The sequence below is a fragment of the Pezoporus occidentalis genome, unplaced genomic scaffold (assembly GCF_034315485.1).
Source record: "Pezoporus occidentalis ecotype Australia unplaced genomic scaffold, CSIRO_AGI_Poc_V1 ctg249, whole genome shotgun sequence".
NCBI lineage: Eukaryota > Metazoa > Chordata > Aves > Psittaciformes > Psittacidae > Pezoporus > Pezoporus occidentalis.
Window position 1 is genome coordinate 235,252 of NW_026914383.1, and position 19,908 is coordinate 255,159.

Below are 19,908 nucleotides of genomic sequence, written 5' to 3' on the forward strand. Positions count from 1 at the left end.
CGCCGGACCAATGTTTTTATGGACAACACAAAAACTCATGGATTTTCCGTGCTGGAAGATGTTTGCACTGCTGAAAACTGGTGCTGGAGTAGTGGGACAATAAGAGGCAGGCTCGGTACGAAGGAGGGAGACACTTCCTCATAACAAAGAATGGGTTTTTCTCTCTACTTTCCCAATCCCTTTTTGTCCAGTTAGGAGGGCATAGTTGCAACACAAGAAGGACTCCATAGCACTTTGGACTCTGTTGTAACAGGAGAAAGGGCAAAGCTTCTTGCAATACTGCCCCCCAGCTTGGTTGTTGGCGCTGTAAAGCACGAGGCAGGTATGATGTGTTTTAGCTGCACTGATGAAGCGTTTCTGAGGAGGATCTAACTGCACATCTGAACTGAGAGCACTGCTGGAGCTTTGACAGCGACCAGAAATAACCTGATAATCCAGTATGCAAAGCTTTGAAGGTGTCACAAAAAGCTCAAGGGTGTGAAACCTCCTTTGCTGTCTTCACAGCTGAGCTGGAAAGAGCTTACACTTTGCATCTGTATATATCATTAAGAATGTGCTAAAATGAATCCAATCCCACGTTAATTCAGGAGGTCGGGTCTATATCCACTATCCTGGGAAGCCATCTAGTGGTAAAAGCTACAATTGCTGGAAAATGACACGTGTGAAAGACACCTTCCAACTTTAAAGTTACTAAAGCACCACTGCAATGGAAGTGTATTACACAACCAATATAAATTAATTAGGAAGCTGAGTCCCTTTGAAAAGAAATTCAGTTTTATGCTGTGGAATCAATCAGACATTTCTGGAAGCAGGCAGTGTTCAAAGGGGCCACAAGGTAAGTGTTCAGGGGTTATTTGTTCTCAAAGAGTAACCGAGTTTCCGGTGTCACCCACATTTAAAATCTTTATCACACACGAGATTTTTAACATAAAATATGAAGAACATGTAAATCCTTGCATTTCAGCTCTGTTAAAAGTTCCACCAAAGTTTTCAGAAAAAAAAATAAAATTTAGAGAGAAACTTGCAGAGTTCTTACATTTAAATGGCAGGTTTCCTCATAACAAATAAGCCATACGATTATCACTGCATCATCACTGAGTGTCAGGAGAGAGATTTTTGGAGAGAAGAAGATGAAGCTCCTAACCAAAAACTGTAAGTTTGGACAGATTGTTGGGATCAGGTGGTACTCCCTAACTTAGCTGCATCTGAAATAACCAGAGCTCAAAGACTTTCCATTGCTGCTTGGCAGCGTTTAGCTGCTCTGTGTGTTTTTACAGTAATACCTTTGGAAACGGAGCTAGGGGGTCTAATTTTCCTCTCAGTCCAAAAACTCTGAGGAGGAGAGAGAAATTACACAGACAGCTTAGTGTCTGGTTTAGACTAGAATGACTCAGTGTCTGGTCTGGTAACAAATATAACAACTTGCCGGTATGGACGTAAGGAGCAGTGTTCAAAATGAAAGGATATGAAGTTCATGAAAGTAAATCTGATTTTTTGATTCCTGAGTTAGTCTCTTTATGCATAAATCACCACAGACACATTTAAAATAGGAAATTCAGTAATATTATAATTAACCTGTTCATATTAAAACCAAAATTCATTGTTTAAAACATTTGCAGATCCTTTGAAGCCAGTGGGAATGGAATAATTTTGTGAATATGGATTTCAATCTCTTTCCAGCTTCAAGAATACCTTAAAATGCATTGAAAGTATTTGGGCTTTTTTCATTCATTATGATTTTGGTTTATTGATCTATGTGCGAAGTTGTTACCATTTGGAGTGGGAGTAAAAAGATGGTTCTAGATATTTAAAATTTTCCTTTTAAAATTTCTTGGAAGTATGAACTATTTTACTTCTTTACTACTTTACTTTAGATTTACCTTGAAGCACTAAAAACCAGGAGTCACTACACTGTACAAATGTACAAAAGCAAGAAGCAAAAGCAGACTTATAGCAAAACTGAAGTTGCTGTATCTTGTCTGTAATAAATATGGTGAAAAGTACAAGCCAGTTAAGAATTCACCTGCTTTGGCCAACAAGTCAAATAGCTTCAAATTCTACACATAGTATGTAGTAGAACACTCAGAACAGCTGAGGTTTGTCCCTCTTAATTGCAGTTCCACTCTGAAAAGTGGGGAAAAATAGTATTCTGGGATTGTGCTCTTTTTTGGCAAGAGGTCTTTTCCCAAACTGTCACCTTCACAAAACCAACATACGCTTTTGTTCAGAGTTGATCTCTGGTTGTGTAATCCCCTAACCAGGCCTTCACGTGGGTTTGGTTATCCAGACTCCTTACAGGAAACATCTAGAGGTGCAGACAGCCAATTGGTACATAACTTTGTTGATGGTAGCAAGGATCTGTCACATCACAGCAGTTGTTCCTAACTGTAAGTTAGAAGTTGTCCCAAAGTGAATCCCTTCATGTTTCTGCTCACTTCACTGGCCTGTTAATTTTGTAAAACTGCATCAGTTGCTATAGCTTGGTTGCAGAATGAACTTTGTGTTTTGGATAGTTGCACAGTACCCAACTATTTGTTTTCCTATACAGACACTCACAATGAAGCATTAATTGAAAAACGAAAAATAACCCAGAAACTTGGTTTAAGCCCTTTTCATGGCACTTTAAACTACTAAACTTTATTCCAGTCTGCAACAAGGGAGTCATGTAATACATCTCAGCAGTAACTCATTCAGTTTTGGCTTCCACTTGTCTGTTTAAATTTCTGGGCTTGTACTTTTTAACAGAAGTGTAAAGGAATACAGCTTTAATGGAGTTTTATAAATCTATTCTGAATTAATAAGTTCAAATTTAGATCATCCCTGAATGACCCACACCTGGAACCACGGCTCAAAAGATGCCTTTATGCTTTCTGAATATTTAACCACAGTATTGCCTGATTGTAACATCCCAGCTTAAAAAAAAACATTTAGGCAAGCTAATTTAAAGGGAGGTTAGGAAGGCCTTTTGTAACTGAAACCCAGCTTTGGATCACGGTTAGTGTAGATTTACTCATACTCTCAATGAGAGTCATAGAAACCTACTTCTTTTTACTTTCCCAGTCTTGAAGGAAAAAAGAGCAGTGAAAAGGCAACATTTACTTCTAAAATAAGTTGAAACACTCTCTTGCATAACACACTCGCATAACATACATATCTTGCATACACATCACTTGCATAACAAAGGTCCATTTTTGCAGAACAGTGTTACATGGATCTGTGAAGAGGCTTGGGTAGAACATCGGAATGCTTAGAGCTTCATGTTGCACCTCTGTATGTTAGCAGAACTCTACACTGGCTCACAAAGCCTTTGCAGTCAAGTTCCTAGCAAACTTGAAAGACTGTGCAAATGAAGTTGCTAAACTGCAAGAACTTTTGACAGGAAAAGGATCTGGAAATTAAAAGCATGCTCAATGCATGTCTGAAAGCTATTTGGGCTAAGAATTCTGTGTTTTCAACTTAAAAAAACTTCACCCAATATATACAGGACATTGGTAAGCAGATGGGAAAAAACTGGGAACACAGAGCAGCACTGTCACACAGTGGAAAGTCTGTTACTGGTGTGTTAAGAAATAACAGTTTTTTACATCACTGCAAGGTTCTTTACCATGGACAATCTATCACAATCACAGGTTAAAACTAAACCTCCTTTAAAAAAGGAAAACCTTTTGCCAAGTTGGTCTGGTTTTTGTTACATGAAGCACTGCTGTCAGATTTGGATAAATCAAGAGCTAAATTTTTTGCTTCTTGATTTCATTCTTCCCTTGAGTCAACATTTTCCATTTGAAATGTGTCCCAGTGGTTCTATGATTTCACACTGTCCCTGTGTGTGCTATTAAGCATTAAGAGTCTGATACTGTTGCCTTGTAAGTGGAGCTTTGCCATGGACTAAACTCAAATGAACCATGTGTCTGTTTAACTTCCAGCCTTGTGCAAAAAGCTACATGTGGATGTGTCACTGCTTTTCCAGGGTCTCACAACAACCCTGTATCATGAATAAAGACATAACAAATGTCTGAGTAATTCTAAATTCTAGATGACATCCCTTTCTGGATTCAAGATGTGTAAAGGTAATTGTCTTTATAAGCAGTACAATGTTTTCAAAGTGCATGCAGGTACTAGCTGGAATTCAGACAAAGGGATGCAACAGCAAGAAAAGAAAACATCTTTCAAATTCTTAGTCATCTTAGTACATATAGGATTTTGTCATTTGTACTAATTGTCCTTCTTTTTTCCTTAATGCTTTGATTTGAAGCCAAATCTGTCTCAATCTGTTATCCTTTTTCTTCATATTGGGAGACAGAACAGTGAAAAATACCACATGTAAACAGGAATGGAGGGACTACATTTTGTTAGACTGATTGACTCATCTTATTTTCTCTTTATTTACCATTCCTTCTAATTCCTCAGTCCTGACAAAACTTGTAAGACACACAAGGATTGAGGGAGGCAGAAGAATAAAGTCCATAAGGCCTTCAAAATCAAAATCAGCTTATTGTTTCAAGAGTCTGACCTGAAATCCTACTATACTAACATGATACGGATTTTGACAAGACCAGGACAGGAGGTTAATGCCTGCAGTAAATTTGCACTGGAAGCCTGTAAACTGACTTAGGAAAAAAATCTTCAGACAAAATGTTCCCTGAATCCTTTCTATCAATGTGTTTCTGAAAAAACTCATTACAAGCAGCTGTAATTTCTTTCTGAGCTACTGGTTCACTACAACAGGCAGAGGTGAGATAATTCAAGTCCGCTGTCATAAGCTTCTTCAAACTTGACAGTTCTAGAAAGGAAGCCCAAGAGAGGAGGAATGTTAGGAAAAGAATGCTGTTGTCAAAGCCAAATTTGTTTGGTTAGAAGGCTAGAAGAGGTCAGCTTTAGGTGTATGAACTGTTGGGATGGAATAGGACCACACTGTATATTGAGGATGGGAAAAGATCTCTGGAGAGATTCAGCTGAGCTAAGGGAAGGCACAGAGGGATGCTGAGTTCTTCATTCAGACAGAAACTACAGTACTTTCGCTGATGGTCTGAGCAACAGAAAGATTTGGATTTTTAGCAACTTAATCTGGTATCTCTAGAGCTTGACTGACTGTTAGCACTAGGACACTTTGCTTGCTCTTGCTGAATCACTGCCATTACACCTACAAATCTGTATCACTGATCTTTTTAAGGGACAAGCAGTTCTGGAGGAGGACACTGGAGCAAATGATACATAGGGTAAACAACATAGGGCTTCCAAAGGCGGCTGATCCTTCAACTCATTTATGGGGCCTGCTGCCTTTTAAAAAGTTATTTTATCTTTCCTGACATGCACAATGGCACAGGGCAGTGAGGATCAGCTGATTCTTTGGAGGAAGAAAGATCCATTGTAACAGTAGCATGCATAAATCCAGGTGTTTCCTAAAAGCTGACGTATAAAATAATGACCAGAGATGCTTGTACTGAGATGGTTGTACTGCTTATATCACAATGAGCTGGTGTTTCTTTGCTTTTTACTTTTACCCAAACAGGTTTTTTCCAGTCACACGGTGGACAGAAATACATGGAGTTACACCTGGTCACACATGCGGCTCTTCTTGTTTATTCTCATTCTACACAGGTAAGTATTGGTTTAGACTATTGACTAATCCCAGCAGATCCTCTATCATTCCTTTGCTATCATCACCTCTGTTGGTACAAGCATTTGGCTGGCCATGTGGTCTGATCACAGCCTAGATGACAGCAAAGGGTAACATTGGGTTGGCTCAGCAACAAACAGCAAACTGAGAAGGTGTAAAGAGATCAAAATCCCTTCTTTAGAATGAATCAGAACAGAGGGTTAGGGCCAGAGTTCTCCAAGTGAAGGTGAAGTTTCTCTTTCATATCATTGGTAAGCCCAGAGATCTCTGGACAGCTTCCACATAACTGACAGATCTATATAAATCTGTAAAATCTAATTCTTTTAGATGGACTTCACAATGTCTAACTGTTGTGGCCAACAGAACAGTTCTGTTCTAAGCTCTCTGTTTGAAGCTGTCTCTCCCAGCAACATAGCAGGGGAAAACATGACCGGCACTAAGCAAAAGCCTTAGAATCATACTTCAGATCTCCTCCCAACACCAGAACTGCTACAATTTCTGAACATGGAGATTGGAGTTCAGTCTTCCGCAGGTTCTTAAGGAGAGGTAGTATCCTATACTAATCAGTACACTTCAAAAAATTCCACCTAGCTTTTGAGGCCCATAAAGAAGAATACAATTAAAGCAGCTAAAAAATACAGTTGTTTTGCAATTTTTGAATATACAGAATAATGACATTTCCTGGATGTGAGTCTTCTATGTATTAACTCTGACCATGCTAAAGGAACCTATAATAGCCAGATGTTTAGATGCTGCCAGCATCTGGCAGCTTTATCTGTAGGAGGGTGGAGGAGTTCTGAAATGCAAATGACTTCTCTGTGGAGTCACATTGAAGGATGTAAATATTGACAGAATCACATCACATCACTGACAGAATCAGATAACACCGTTCTCTAATACGTTATTCCCACCAAAGAAAAATTGAATCCTTTTATGTGTTGGCTTTAATAGCAGGAATTCTGGCTGCTTTTGTATTACTGGTTTTAGTGGAAACTTATAAATCCTTCAAGGTAGAGATTCCTCCTGATGCTGATCAGCCACTAAAGCTCCGCTTCTATCATTGCTTACATATTCTGATGGAAATTCTGGTGAGTTTATCATGCTCTGTGATATTGTGATTTTCAGGAAAAGAAAACTATGAAGATACGCATCTAAATATTGCAACTGTATGTAATGGGAACCACATAGTAGCACAGATTTAAAGATCAAGGCCAAGGTTTGAGTTGGTATTCTATACATAGAAGCAGCCAGTGTGAGGTGAGTTCTTTTAAATACCGAGATACATATTCTTATACTGCAATTGTAATTTGGTTGCCTTCTACAATGAAATGATTGGTCCTGTGGATGACAGGAGGGCTGTGAATCACATGAATAGTAATAACCACCCTTCTGTATCTCAATGCACTTTGATATATTTAAGGTGTTTTCCTAAATTTTGAACTATCTGCAGTAATTTTCTTACCTGTGATTCTTTCCGCAGTGACTGAATTACTGTGTTCTAGTTATATACCTTAGAGTATATATATATATACTGTGTCCTAGTTATATACCATGTAGGTTGGAGGGCACTTCCAGAGGGTATCTAATCTAACCTCCAGCCAGAGCAGGGTCAGCTAGACCTGTTACCACTTATTATTTAAGTACTTGTAAGCCAGACTCACTGTGCAATGTGCTTTGCCATCAGAGAAAGAAACAGCTTGTGCCCAAAAAGCTATCAAAGAAGGCAACAGGAGTACATAAGAGCAGCCTAAGCCGCTCTGCATTGTCTGGCATGAAAGAAGAGTCTGCTGTCCTTTATGTATCTCACACTGCTTTTCATGTTAAGCTATATATAAACTTAATATAATAATATGACTGTGTTATTAAGTTCTCTATGTTTCTATACTTGGTTGAATGAAAAGATTCTTTCAGGTGATTTTTTTAACCCACTTTTATAGCTTCTAAGTGGCTGTTATTCAACAGTACGTATTTTATCTTCATTGATAATATGTTCCAGAAAATTCAGTTTCCTATTCTTGGATAGTTTTAAAGATGCATTTCACCATTTGCTGTTCACTGAATCTATTCAATACCTGATTTCCTTTCAGAAACCTTTAGACATCTGCTGGTACTTTTGGTGAATTTCTGGCTTTATGTTTCTTCCACAGAAATAACCCTCATAGTGATGACTTCACAGGGTTCCATAAAGGAACATGTGCATTGAACATGTACAATCAACATATCCTGCTCATTCTGATGAATGCTGCTCTTCCTGTGCCAGTGATGTGTCTGTATTGTATGTTGCAATGAAGACCTCTTTTAACAGTCTTTTCCTTTTTTCTTTCACCTTGTGATATGTCATAGCAAAACTGCATCAACAGTTAAATGTGTGCCTTCTACAGCATAAGTATCATACGTGCGATGCTCCTGCAGAATCTATCCACGTACTCTGTCATAAAGACATCAATGACAATCTCAAATGGAAAAGATAAGAGAAAGCCTCCTAGCTCACATCCTAGCTTTTGTTTTAATTTGCTCATACAGATCTGCATTTAGACTAACTAATCATATTGCACTGTGATATAAAGCTTTGATGATAATTATTATTAGTAGTGGACTTGACAATCCTGGGGTAAAGGTTGGACTTGATCTTAAAGGTCTTTTCCAACCCAGCTGATTCTATGTTTCTATGATTTTGGCTGGCAAAGCATAAAACTTCAAAGTGACTGGCAGAAAGACTGTCTAATGTAGTTTAAGGTCAATTAAGCTCAAATTGAGTGGTTTTTGCTGGTTAGTATGTGATTCTGTAATTATTTTTAAAGTAAAAATCTGGTCCCCATATGGTTTTCCACATAAAAAGCCAGTTTGTGCTAGAATTCAGGTGTTCCAGCAAATAGCTTTTCAAAGACCCTATTTCACAAGAAAAGGTGTGCTGACATGGTGATCTAGGTCCTCTTTCTCTTACACAAGTACACATTTTAGAACCTGGCTTATATAAAATGTTTCACCTACTACTGATCACTGCAACACTGAGCACATTTGTCTAGGAATACTCATACCTTTCATTTTCTGAGTGCATTGCTATTGGTTCTGAAGTGCTTTGTAATTTTTAAAATTAAAGAAGCTTTTTGACAGAATACGTATCAAATTCTCTGTTCTCCTTCATGACAGTGTTTTCTCTGAATTTTGAGATGCCTCTGTGATGTCAGGATCTCCTAAGAGAAGGAAAGAAAAGAGGATATTTAGAATGCACTGATACCAAGTTTATCATGTATATTAATGGAATCTGAAAACTCTGTTAAAACTCAGGGATGTTCAAGGCCAGGTTGGACAAAGCCTTGGGTGGCATGGTTTAGTGGGAGGTGTCCCTGCCCATGGCAGGGGTGTTGGAACTGGATGATCTTAGGGTCCTTTCCAACCCTAAATATTCTATGATTCTATGTTAGAAGAAGCTTGTGGCCTTTTTAGAGTGGGAAGGCCTGAATTCCTAAACTAATTCCAAGTTTTTCCTGTTATATCTATCTAGGCAAAGAACTTACTCAGAAAGTTTGGGTGTCTTTGAGGAGCACAAACTTACAAGGTTGCTTGCTGATGGACTGCCAGCATGCAGGGACTCAAAATGCTTCATAAAGGATCTGCGTTTTGATGAGGTGCCAGTGAGGATTTACTGCCCAAGAGCACCAGCTGCAAATAAATGGAGAGGAGTCATCATCTTCCATGGAGGATGTTGGATATTCAGACGCATCAGTAAGGAGCTGAAAGACAAAATATGATTATTTAGGATTCTTAACTCAATCTTTTTAATAACTCTCCTGAACCTAGGAAGTGACTGAAGATTAGTTTGAGGGATTGAGAGACAGAAAGCACTCATGGTTTATTTTACTTTTAAAACTCTCTAATCTGCCCTTATTTTTGTAGGATATTGCACTCTTTATGACATATATTCCTTACAGGAAGCAGTGCTGCTAAAGAAAATTTTTTTTTTTTTTTTGAAAACTAGACTGAAGTTGTTAACATCTGCATTCCTCCCTTTGGTCTCTAACTGCAGCATGTTTATTGTGACTTCTGTAGTGCTCATGGCAATTCAGATGGTCTTATAGCAGACATTTAAAAACATGTGTCCATGATGGATGTACTTTAGTTGTCTTTTTTCCCATTTAATTTATTAGAGAAACCAGATAACTGCAAACATGTAATTCAGAAAGTTCTAAAAGATCCTATTTCTACAGGCAGGAGACATGCACACATATTAAATGGCATTAGAATTCTGTAACCGAAAGAACACATCACTGAGCAAATACCTGTAAACCAAATCTTCTAAATGCAGCAAAATCACAATTAAGGTTGAAGAAAAATTCAGTGCATCTTTAAATACATTAAAAGAGTCATATTTCTGCCCACAACCTTACGATGGAATAATTCTATTAGACAATTTACTATAACACGATGTGTAGGTCTCAGATTTCTGCCTGAATCAGCCACACAGAAATGTGCTGATTTCACAGGGGCACATCAGCTGCACCCTTCATTTATCAGCAAACAGTCAAATCTCTGCTTCAAAACTCATTTAGACTCAGCTATAGTACTACAATTAACATTTCCACAGCAAAATGGTATGACGTACCTCGGCCAGCCTCAGCCTTCCAGTTACTTAAAACAACATAGAAAGCTTTTACAAGGATCTCAAGCTATTTTAGCCTTTACAACCACCCTAAGAAACGGTGTGTAATAATCCTCGAATGGTTTGTGTTGGAAGAGACCTTAAAGCTCATCCAGCTCCAACCCCTGCCACAGGCAGGGACCCCTTCCACTAGAGCAGCTTGCTCCAAGCCCCTGTGTCCAACCTGGCCTTGAACACGGCCAGGGATGGGGCAGCCACAGCTTCTCTGGGCACCCTGTGCCAGCGCCTCAGCACCCTCACAGGGAAGAACACATTCAATTGTGGCAATATGTCATAAAAAAAGGGATGATATTGCTTCAAGTATTTTCAGATTTAATTACATCAACAACATTTGTTCTTCAGGAAGCCATGAAAGAATATTCTGGTACATAGCCAGAACGTCTGATTCAATGGTTGTGCCTGTTGCATAAGTGACCCCCATTCAGTGTTACTCCCAGGATTAGTTAGTTCCCTCCAGTTCCCTCTTAATGATACCCATTCTGTATTTACATTTCTTTAAATATAAGAGAAGCTGAGCTGTAGTGTTGTCTACCCCTATGATGTTGATATGTGTGAGCAAGCATGTGCCATGAAATGGCAGTGAGAAACACAGGTTCATAAAGTTACAAAAGTTATATATATGCCAGCTATTTTCAGAGGAGCAGATCTGTTTGTTTTGTCACCACAAAAAGTCATTGACTTTGATAACAAGGAATTATAAGGCATATTCCTAATTTCAGTTTCTACTATCTTTTTATTCCCTGGTTATCAGGATGCTGATGAATCCATTGAATTAATTTCACAGAACAGTGAAAAACCAGAGAAGCAGAAGCAATGTGTCTCTGCAAACAGTGAAGGGTTAAGAGAGAATGCCCACACTGTTACCTCTGTAGTATTTACTTTCTTATTAATATTAATCTTCTCCAGAAAGCCATAAAACCATGAACACAGAGAATAAAGAAGTATGCCTGTTAAAAACGTAGTCTCAAAGTATACTTAGATGTCATTGAAATCAATGTACAACACTTTAACTTGCTTAGGTGTCTGACAGTTATATCTACCTTGATTTTCAACACATAAAGTAAGTTAGTAGTTAAGAAAGAAATAAAGGGATTGTCACTGTAACATCCCCTTTTTGTAATTCACTTGTTCCAATGGATACCATAAATAAAAGTATTGTCTACAGGAAGCTATTTTGTCACCACAGTACATATACTGTATGGTGTTTTATAATGTTATTAATCTTTCTATATTAAAATGCAATAATAATATACAATACTGTACCAATATAGAATAACCTAATAATCAGTGTCCCCAGTGTAAAAAGCTCAGGAGCCATGACTCGGCTGGATTTTGTGGGTTTACACAGGATTACTCACAGCTATACATACATCCAAAGTCAGTCTGAGTGGGACAACTGCAGACTTCCCTGCAGGCATGAACTTGCATCCCAGGTGGATGCACCTGGATCAGGAACTGAGTAAATGTATGGCCTTGTAAAATGTGGGGAAATGAACTGCAAGACTTAATGCCTCACACACTTAAATTACACAAGAGCATAGCTCAATGCTGATGGTCTTGGGGAAGCTCTTCTGTTTGCTTCACCAAGCAAAACTTTAAATAAAGTTAATATTGCTTTGAGCGAGTTTTGCAAATGCATGGGGTGCACGTAAGATGAGCCATTCAAGCCATTTGCAAGTAGATGTGTTATACTAGTGGATGTGTAATACTAGTTCTTTTCTGCATTTCAGGTATGTTTTATCTCCTGAACATAAGCATTCAGTCCAAGCTCTGGGCTGTCATACTGCTACCGTGTACTTCTTGAAGACTGCAGAAAACTATGGGGTGGATCCTCATTGGATTATTGGATCCTTGGATATAAGGAGGAAATTCTTTCCTGTTAGGGTGGTGAGGCACTGGAATGGGCTGCCCAGGGAGATTGTGAATGCTCCATCCCTGGTGGTGTTCAAGACCAGGCTGGACGAGGCCTTGAGTGATATGGTTTAGTGTGAGGTGTCCCTGCCCATGGCAGGGGGTTGGAACTGGATGATCTTAAGGTCCTTTCCAACCCTAACTATTCTATGATTCTATGATTCTATTATTGTTTGTGGGCATAGTTCAGGGGCACTTTTGCTGCTAGTGTATGCCAAGAACTGGGAAATAGAAGAGATATCCCAAAGACATGCGCCCAAGTACTGATCTATCCATTTCTCTAAGCACTGAACTTCAATCTGCCATCTCATCAGAAAAATGCTTTCACTGCCTTCCTGTCCTGGGAACATACAGTCAAGTTTATCCTGAAGTACCTGAAGAAAGACTGCTCTATGAAGGAAGCTGTTTTGGCAGGTTCTCACATTCCTGAGAGTATGAATTTGAAATACAAGAAGTGGATAAACCCAGATCTTATCCCAGAGATATTTAAGCTGGGTTATAAACAGCTGCTACTTGCTTCATTTCTACCTCAAGTCCATGAAGAAACAAAGGAACTGGTTGAGACAAGACTGTCCCCACTGCTAGCAGAAGATGCTGTTGTTTGCTGCCTACCTGATGCTTGTATCATCACCTGTGAGCACAATGTGCTCAGAGATGATGGACTCTTGTACAATAAACGGTTAGAGGACAACAATGTCAAAGTGACCTGGTTCAGCATGGAAGGCGGTTTCCACTGTGCACTGGAATTTTTTGGTTATGGTATTTTCTCTTTTCACCACCAAGTAAAAAAGTGAACCACACTGTAAACTTAACAAAAGGCTATTAAAATGTTTTCTCCAGTATAGTGTACTGGTATGCAGAGGGTGTTCTAATTAACCAGCTACTAGCTATTTGTATATTAGAACATTAGAACCTAGGTAACAAATAATAAGATTAGCATGGTCTGTTGAATTCTGATTTTCAGTTGCTGTTATTTGGGAACATGATTTATTTTTTATCTTTTCCCCCACCTTTTTTTTAAAAATCCCATTATTTGGTATATCTGTTCTGCTGTTCTTTTTTTACATTGTAAGAAGATTCATTCTCATGTCAAAGAATAAAAACTCAACATAGTAAAAGAACATTTTGAAGCATGTCATTAATGAGTAACTAGCAATGTGCATCCACATCTCCACATAATACACACAAAATCAGCATAAAATGCCCCCTCAAAGCCTCTGGAGAGTAACAATACTTTCACATTCAGCACTTCTGAAATGAGTAGTAATCATCATCAAACTATGTGTATAGGCAATCGGTAGCTTTGGACATGGTTGTAAGATCTGAATGAGGGAATTGAGTATATTTACAAATCTGATTTTAAAGGGAAATGGGTGACACAGAGGGAGTACAGAAATGCCAGCTGTGTGAGACAGGTACCTGTGTCTGAGACTGGCCTCTAAACTATTCTATAAAGTTCCTTTCTGAGAAGCAATTGGTTGTCTTTAGCAAGACAGAGACATAGTGGGTTTTGCCATTTTGTAATCAGACACATCATCAACTGTTTTACCTGGAATTTGGAGAGAAAGTATGAAAACAGCATGGAAGGTGCCCAAATAATCTCACAGAATGAATCACAGAATGGTTTGGTTTGGACAGGACTTTAAAGCTCATACAGTTCCAACCCCCCGCCATGGGCAGGGACCCCTTCCACTAGAGCAGCTTGCTCCAAGCCCCCTCCAAGGCTGCTTGAAGGTAAAGGGGCCCAAGATAGTTGGTTGACATTCAAGGATTGCTTTTTTCGTGCTCAAGATCGGAGCATCCCGACACGTAGGAAGTCAAGGAAGAGGGCCAAGAGACCTGCGTGGCTAAATAGGGAATTGCTGGGTATGCTCAAGTGGAAGAGGAGAGTTTACAGGTCATGGAAGGAGGGGCTGGCCACTTGGGAGGAATATAAGGCTGCTGCTAGAGGATGTAGGAAGGCAGCTAGGAGGACTAAGGCTTCCTTAGAATTAAACCTGGCAAGAAGGGTCAAGGACAGCAAAAAGAGCTTTTTCAAGTACATCGCAGACAAAACTAACACCAGAGGCAATGTAGGCCCACTGATGAACAGGATGGGTGCCCTGGTGACAGAAGATACAGAGATGGCAGAGTTACTGAATGCCTTCTTTGTCTCTGTCTACTCTGCTGCAGGCAGTCCTGAAGAGCCCTGTACCCCTGAAACCTTAGATGAAGTCAGGTCGACGGAGCGGTTTGCCTTAGTCGATGAGGAATGGGTTAGAGATCAGTTGAGCAATCTGGACATCCATAAATCCATGGGTCCAGATGGGATGCACCCATGGATGCTGAGGGAACTGGCAGAAGTCATTGCTAGACCACTCGCCATCATCTTTACCAAGTCTTGGGAAACAGGAGAGGTGCCTGAGGACTGGAGGAAAGCAAATGTCACTCCAGTCTTCAAAAAGGGCAAGAAGGAGGACCCGGGTAACTATAGGCCAGTCAGCCTCACCTCCATCCCTGGGAAAGTGATGGAACACCTTGTCCTTGGTGCCATCTTAAGGCATATCAAGGATAAGAGGGTTATGAGGGGCAGTCAACATGGCTTCACCAGGGGGAAATCATGTTTGACCAATCTCTTAGCCTTTTATGAGGAAATAACACGGTGGATGGATGATGGCAGAGCGGTGGATGTGGTCTACCTTGACTTCAGCAAAGCATTTGACACAGTCTCCCACAGCATCCTCACAGCTCAATTGAGGAAGTGTGGACTGGATGATCAGGTAGTGAGGTGGACTGTGAACTGGCTGAAGGAGAGAAGCCAGAGAGTTGTAGTCTATGGGGCGGAGTCTAGTTGGAGGCCTGTAACTAGTGGAGTGCCTCAAGGGTCAGTACTGGGACCGGTATTATTTAATATATTCATCAATGATTTAGACGAGGGAATTGAGTGTACTATCAGCAAGTTTGCTGATGACACTAAGCTGGGAGGAGTGGCTGACACGCCAGAAGGCTGTGCTGCCATCCAGCGAGACCTGGACAGGCTGGAGAGTTGGGCAGGGAATAACTTGATGAAATATAACAAAGGAAAGTGTAGAGTCCTGCATCTGGGCAGGAACAACCCCAGGTTCCAGTATAGGTTGGGGAACGACCTGTTAGAGAGCAGTGTAGGGGAGAGGGACCTGGAGGTCCTAGTGGACGACAGGATGATCATGAGCCAACACTGTGCCCTTGTGGCTAAGAAGGCCGATGGCATCCTGGGGTGCATTAGAAGGGGGGTGGTTAGTAGGTCGAGAGAGGTCCTCCTTCCCCTCTACTCTGCCCTGGTGAGACCCCATCTGGAATATTGTGTCCAGTTCTGGGCCCCTCAGTTCAAGAAGGACAGGGAGCTGCTGGAGAGAGTCGAGCACAGGACAACAAAGATGATTAAGGGAGTGGAGCATCTCCCTTATGAGGAAAGACTGAGGGAGCTGGGTCTCTATAGTTTGGAGAAGAGGAGACTGAGGGGTGACCTTATAAGTGTCTATAAATATATAAAGGGGGAGTGTCACGAGGATGGAGCCAGGCTCTACTCAGTGGCAAACAATGATAGGACAAGGGGTAATGGGTACAAACTGGAACACAAGAGGTTCCACTTCAACTTGAGAAGAAAGTTCTTCTCAGTGAGGGTGACGGAACACTGGAACAGGCTGCCCAGGGAGGTTGTGGAGTCTCCTTCCCTGGAGACATTCAAAACCCGCCTGGACACATTCCTGTGTAACGTTATCTAGGTGTTCCTGCTCCGGCAGGGGGGTTGGACTAGATGATCTTTTGAGGTCCCTTCCAATCTCTAGCACACTGTGATACTGTGATACTGTGTCCAACCTGGCCTTGAACACTGCAGGGATGGGGCAGCCACAGCTTCTCTGGGCACCCTGTGCCAGCGCCTCAGCACCCTCACAGGGAAGAGCTCCTGCTTAAGAGCTCATCTCACTCTCCCCTTTGGCAGGTTAAAGCCATTGCCCTTGTCCTGTTCCTACAGGCCCTTGTCCAAAGCCCCTCTCCAGGTTTCTTTTAGCCCTTTTATGCACTGGAAGCTGCTCTAAGGCTTCCCTTGGAGCCTTCTCTTCTCCAGGCTAAACAATTTCTGTGAATGAACTATTGAACTATTTCTGCAAAGATACAAAACACAAAGGAAAAGAAAAATGTCAGCTGAGTTGTTATATTGCTCGTTAGAACAGATCCACCTTCACTAACACAAGATAATTGCCATTGCATGTCAAAACAGCTGGTCATTCAATGCCTACGAATTGTAAAATCACTCTTATGCAACCACCTTGCACTTGCAATACCTGAGCACACACAAGCATGGAAAGAGGTTACTCCCTGTCTTCATTCTCTGTCAGCCAAACAGTGAGTAGGAAGAAAATGCTGGGTTAAATTCTTCATTGTCACCATGTTAATTAAATATGACGACAACTTCACAGGTGCACATCTCTGCAGAAACACGTTGTTACTTGTGAATTCTTGCTCTCAGTTCCTTGCAGCAAAATGAAATGACATTTCTTCATGCTCTGTTGACACAACAGATTGTTTTCTTTTTCCTATTGCAGGTATTAGCAATTTATACTTCAAGCAAAGAAATTCTTCCGGGGTAAATGTATAAATTCCAGATATTCCACAGTTTGAGGGTTTCAGGATTTGCCTCTGTTATGCAACCAGATGTGAAAGTGGGGATTAATTGTGGTTTCTGATCTCAACATGTTGGTAGCTGAAGCTAGGCCAGCATAGTAGTTGCAGCTAGTACCTGCTGCAAAAGCTGTGCAGAAAGCTGGCTAGTATTTGAGCAGTCTGGTGCTCTGCCTTAAACAAGATGGCTTAAAGCTAGCCTGGGTACATCTCCATGCACTTCATCAAACCTGTGACAGTTATTAAGCTTATCTTTATTTTGGGTCATTTTTATCCACGCTTCGCTCTTGTTTGCATCTTCAGTACCAAGCTTGTTCTCTTGATGATTCTTTGCAGGTAGAGATGGGTGGAAGTGCTAGAACTAAGGATGTCTGTACAATTCCACCTTGTATGTTGTAAGTTATGAGACAATCCTGTATGATCTCATACTCTTTTACACATACCTCATTCAGCACAGCGTGTATTATACTCCTTGTCCATTCAGCAATCCAATACTTGTTTTCTTTCCATTATTCACTTTCCGAATTTATGCCTCATTTATAGGCCAATGTCCAAACTCTTCACTGATCTCTTCCTGAGATTTTTCCATGGTCCTTTATCTGTAAGTCTTTAATTTATTATAAATATTAATAAAATTATAATATGTCAGCAGTAATAGTACTCTCTGTACATTTTAATCTGTATTGAGGGTTAGAACCATGGCAGTGCAGATGGGTGAGTATGAAACAGCAAGTCCTGAATTCCCCTTTTTTACTAGTGACTCCTATATTTTCTAAAATCTAGGGAGTCACAAGATGGAATTGTCTCCATGGAACTTCCTGTCCTCTACTTTCTTTGAATTAATTCCAGCTCTGCTGTGTCTTGCATTGCTAAGATAGAACATTTGGTCATTTGAAGATATTTTATACTTTCCAAAGCATGGAATTAATTTTCAGGTACTTAAAACACAGTCAGTGACAAAATTGCTATGCTCCTACAGAATTATGCACACCAATGACTTTCCACAAGGAGTTATCCATATGGATACAAGTGTGAACACCCAAACTAAGCCATTAACGGATCTCCTCAGTGCTTTGGCACTTTAGCTGACAGCTAGTGGCAGTCAGCATGTTGGCAAGGACTGACCAGGGTGCTTACTTCAAGCACCAGATGGCCCTCATGCTCTGCAGAACTCACACAGGGCTTCTCGGGACAAGCAGCACCCTTTCTGGGAATGCTTCCCGGTGTCCAAGAACAAGCATCTATTCACACCTGCTGTGTCTGAATCTAAGCAAGTGATTACCTCTTTGACACCTAATCAGCACCAGATACAGGCAGGGAGTTCTTAGGTCTGCTTGAAGACTATGTGAGGAAATAGTTCACACCTGAGCAACTGGCTCAGTCTATTTCCCCTACTACATGAAGCTACACTAGAGAGAAAAAGCTTAAGGGTGCCAACCCAGTATTGACAAGGTTTCAGGTACAACATTTAGCTCTTCATTGGAAATTAAGTCAGTTCCTAGAGCAGGAGAATATGGCGGTTTGGCCTCACGAGCCAATTCCTTTGCTCTGTTTCACAGAGATAGACATATCTCACGTATCTCAAGAGATAAGGTTAGAAAATCAGAAGCTGGAGAGAGCATACATTTCAAAGATTATTTAGGGAATGGTTCTCCATCCTGGGATTCAAGCAAGCTTGTAAATCACTGAGACTATGCTTTTAAAACATTAATGGTTACCCTGTACCTGCAATGCCCAAGGAAAAAAAGAATATATTACTTCAGGAACCAACTACTTTGTTTCTTCTACAGCTGCGAGCAGATTCCAGCACATCCAGTCTTTGTGTGGAGCCTCTGTTGCTGGTGGTTTGGCTTTGATGTCTGGACCTAGTTAACATGCCCCAAGGATCTTGTCCAAGACCAGTTGGTAACTAGCTACCTCAAGGACTGGCACACAGAAGCTTTAGAAAACAGACCAACAATAGGTGGTAAGAACCTTAGCACAAACAATCTGTCACAAACGTCAGAAGACTTCTTAGAACCCCAAAGGGGCCAGATCTGATAAGCATACTTACAACGCAGCTAATTTACTAGGACAGCACAGTTTAGCATGAAGTTGATTCCTTTCACTATTAAAGCACTAAAGAAAGGAGCTGCAACCATGTTTTGTGTAACAGTATTTCCTAATGATCTTGTCTGAACTGTAAGAAAGCTTAACCTTATATGCACTTTGGTGCTGACAGGTTTAAATTCACCCATTCCATTTCCCAAGAGTGGCCCAACCACCAGCATGCCTGTCACCAGCATCCCTCACCCAGCTGGGCAATGTGCAATTGCCACAAAGAATAAACAGAAAGGAAGCAAACTTCATCCTCAGCATGTAAACAACCCTTGGCAAGGCAGGGAGAGGGAACAGGGTCATTGGGACAGGAAAGTCTGCAAAGAGGGGTTGGATAAAACAAAGAATCAGTTTGGGCACAGGGAGCAGAACATGGGATCAGCCACTTCTCAGAGAGCATGTTACCAGGCTGGGAAATCCTTCCTGTTTATTCTAAACAATTAATTTCTAAAGTCAGGAACCAAGCCTAAGGTCATCTTTCCTATGCAGGTCATGGATTATGCATTGTAAAGCTCTGAGGTTCTCTGTACTCAGTTTCATTTTAATATACATCTCAAGGTCAGCTCATTCCTTGCACTCAAAGTGTTACACAGTCATTTTCCCCCTATGGCTATTTTTCAGAGTAAGAATTTGTTGCTTTCACATTTTGAGCTGACTGGTAAAAAGACACCCAAAGGTAATACCTTACGAGCTGAAAAAGCTTTGCTTTACAGATTTTTTTGCTTCAGGTTAAATCTCATCACCTGTGTACTGAAAAATCTGTTCATTCCAGAGGCAGGCAAAGATCCTAAAGCTCACCACAGAGTACACAGAAAAGAGTAGGCTCCTGATGTCTAGTCAGTTGCTACCAGCACTGAAACCATGAAGTCCAGCTCTAGGCTTCATCAGCTGCAGTCACATTTCTACCTGGAATGACATCTGCAAGTAATATACTCATGAGAAGGTGGAGACTGCATACTGTAAGGCTCGACCAAGCCAAACA

The 19,908-nt window shown here is 40.6% G+C and overlaps 1 pseudogene; it reads left to right on the forward strand.

Annotated features, from left to right (window-relative positions):
- Positions 1–12,362: 12,362 nt before the first annotated feature.
- Positions 12,363–13,204, forward strand: LOC134165790 (arylacetamide deacetylase-like 4; annotated as a pseudogene).
- Positions 13,205–19,908: the final 6,704 nt, after the last annotated feature.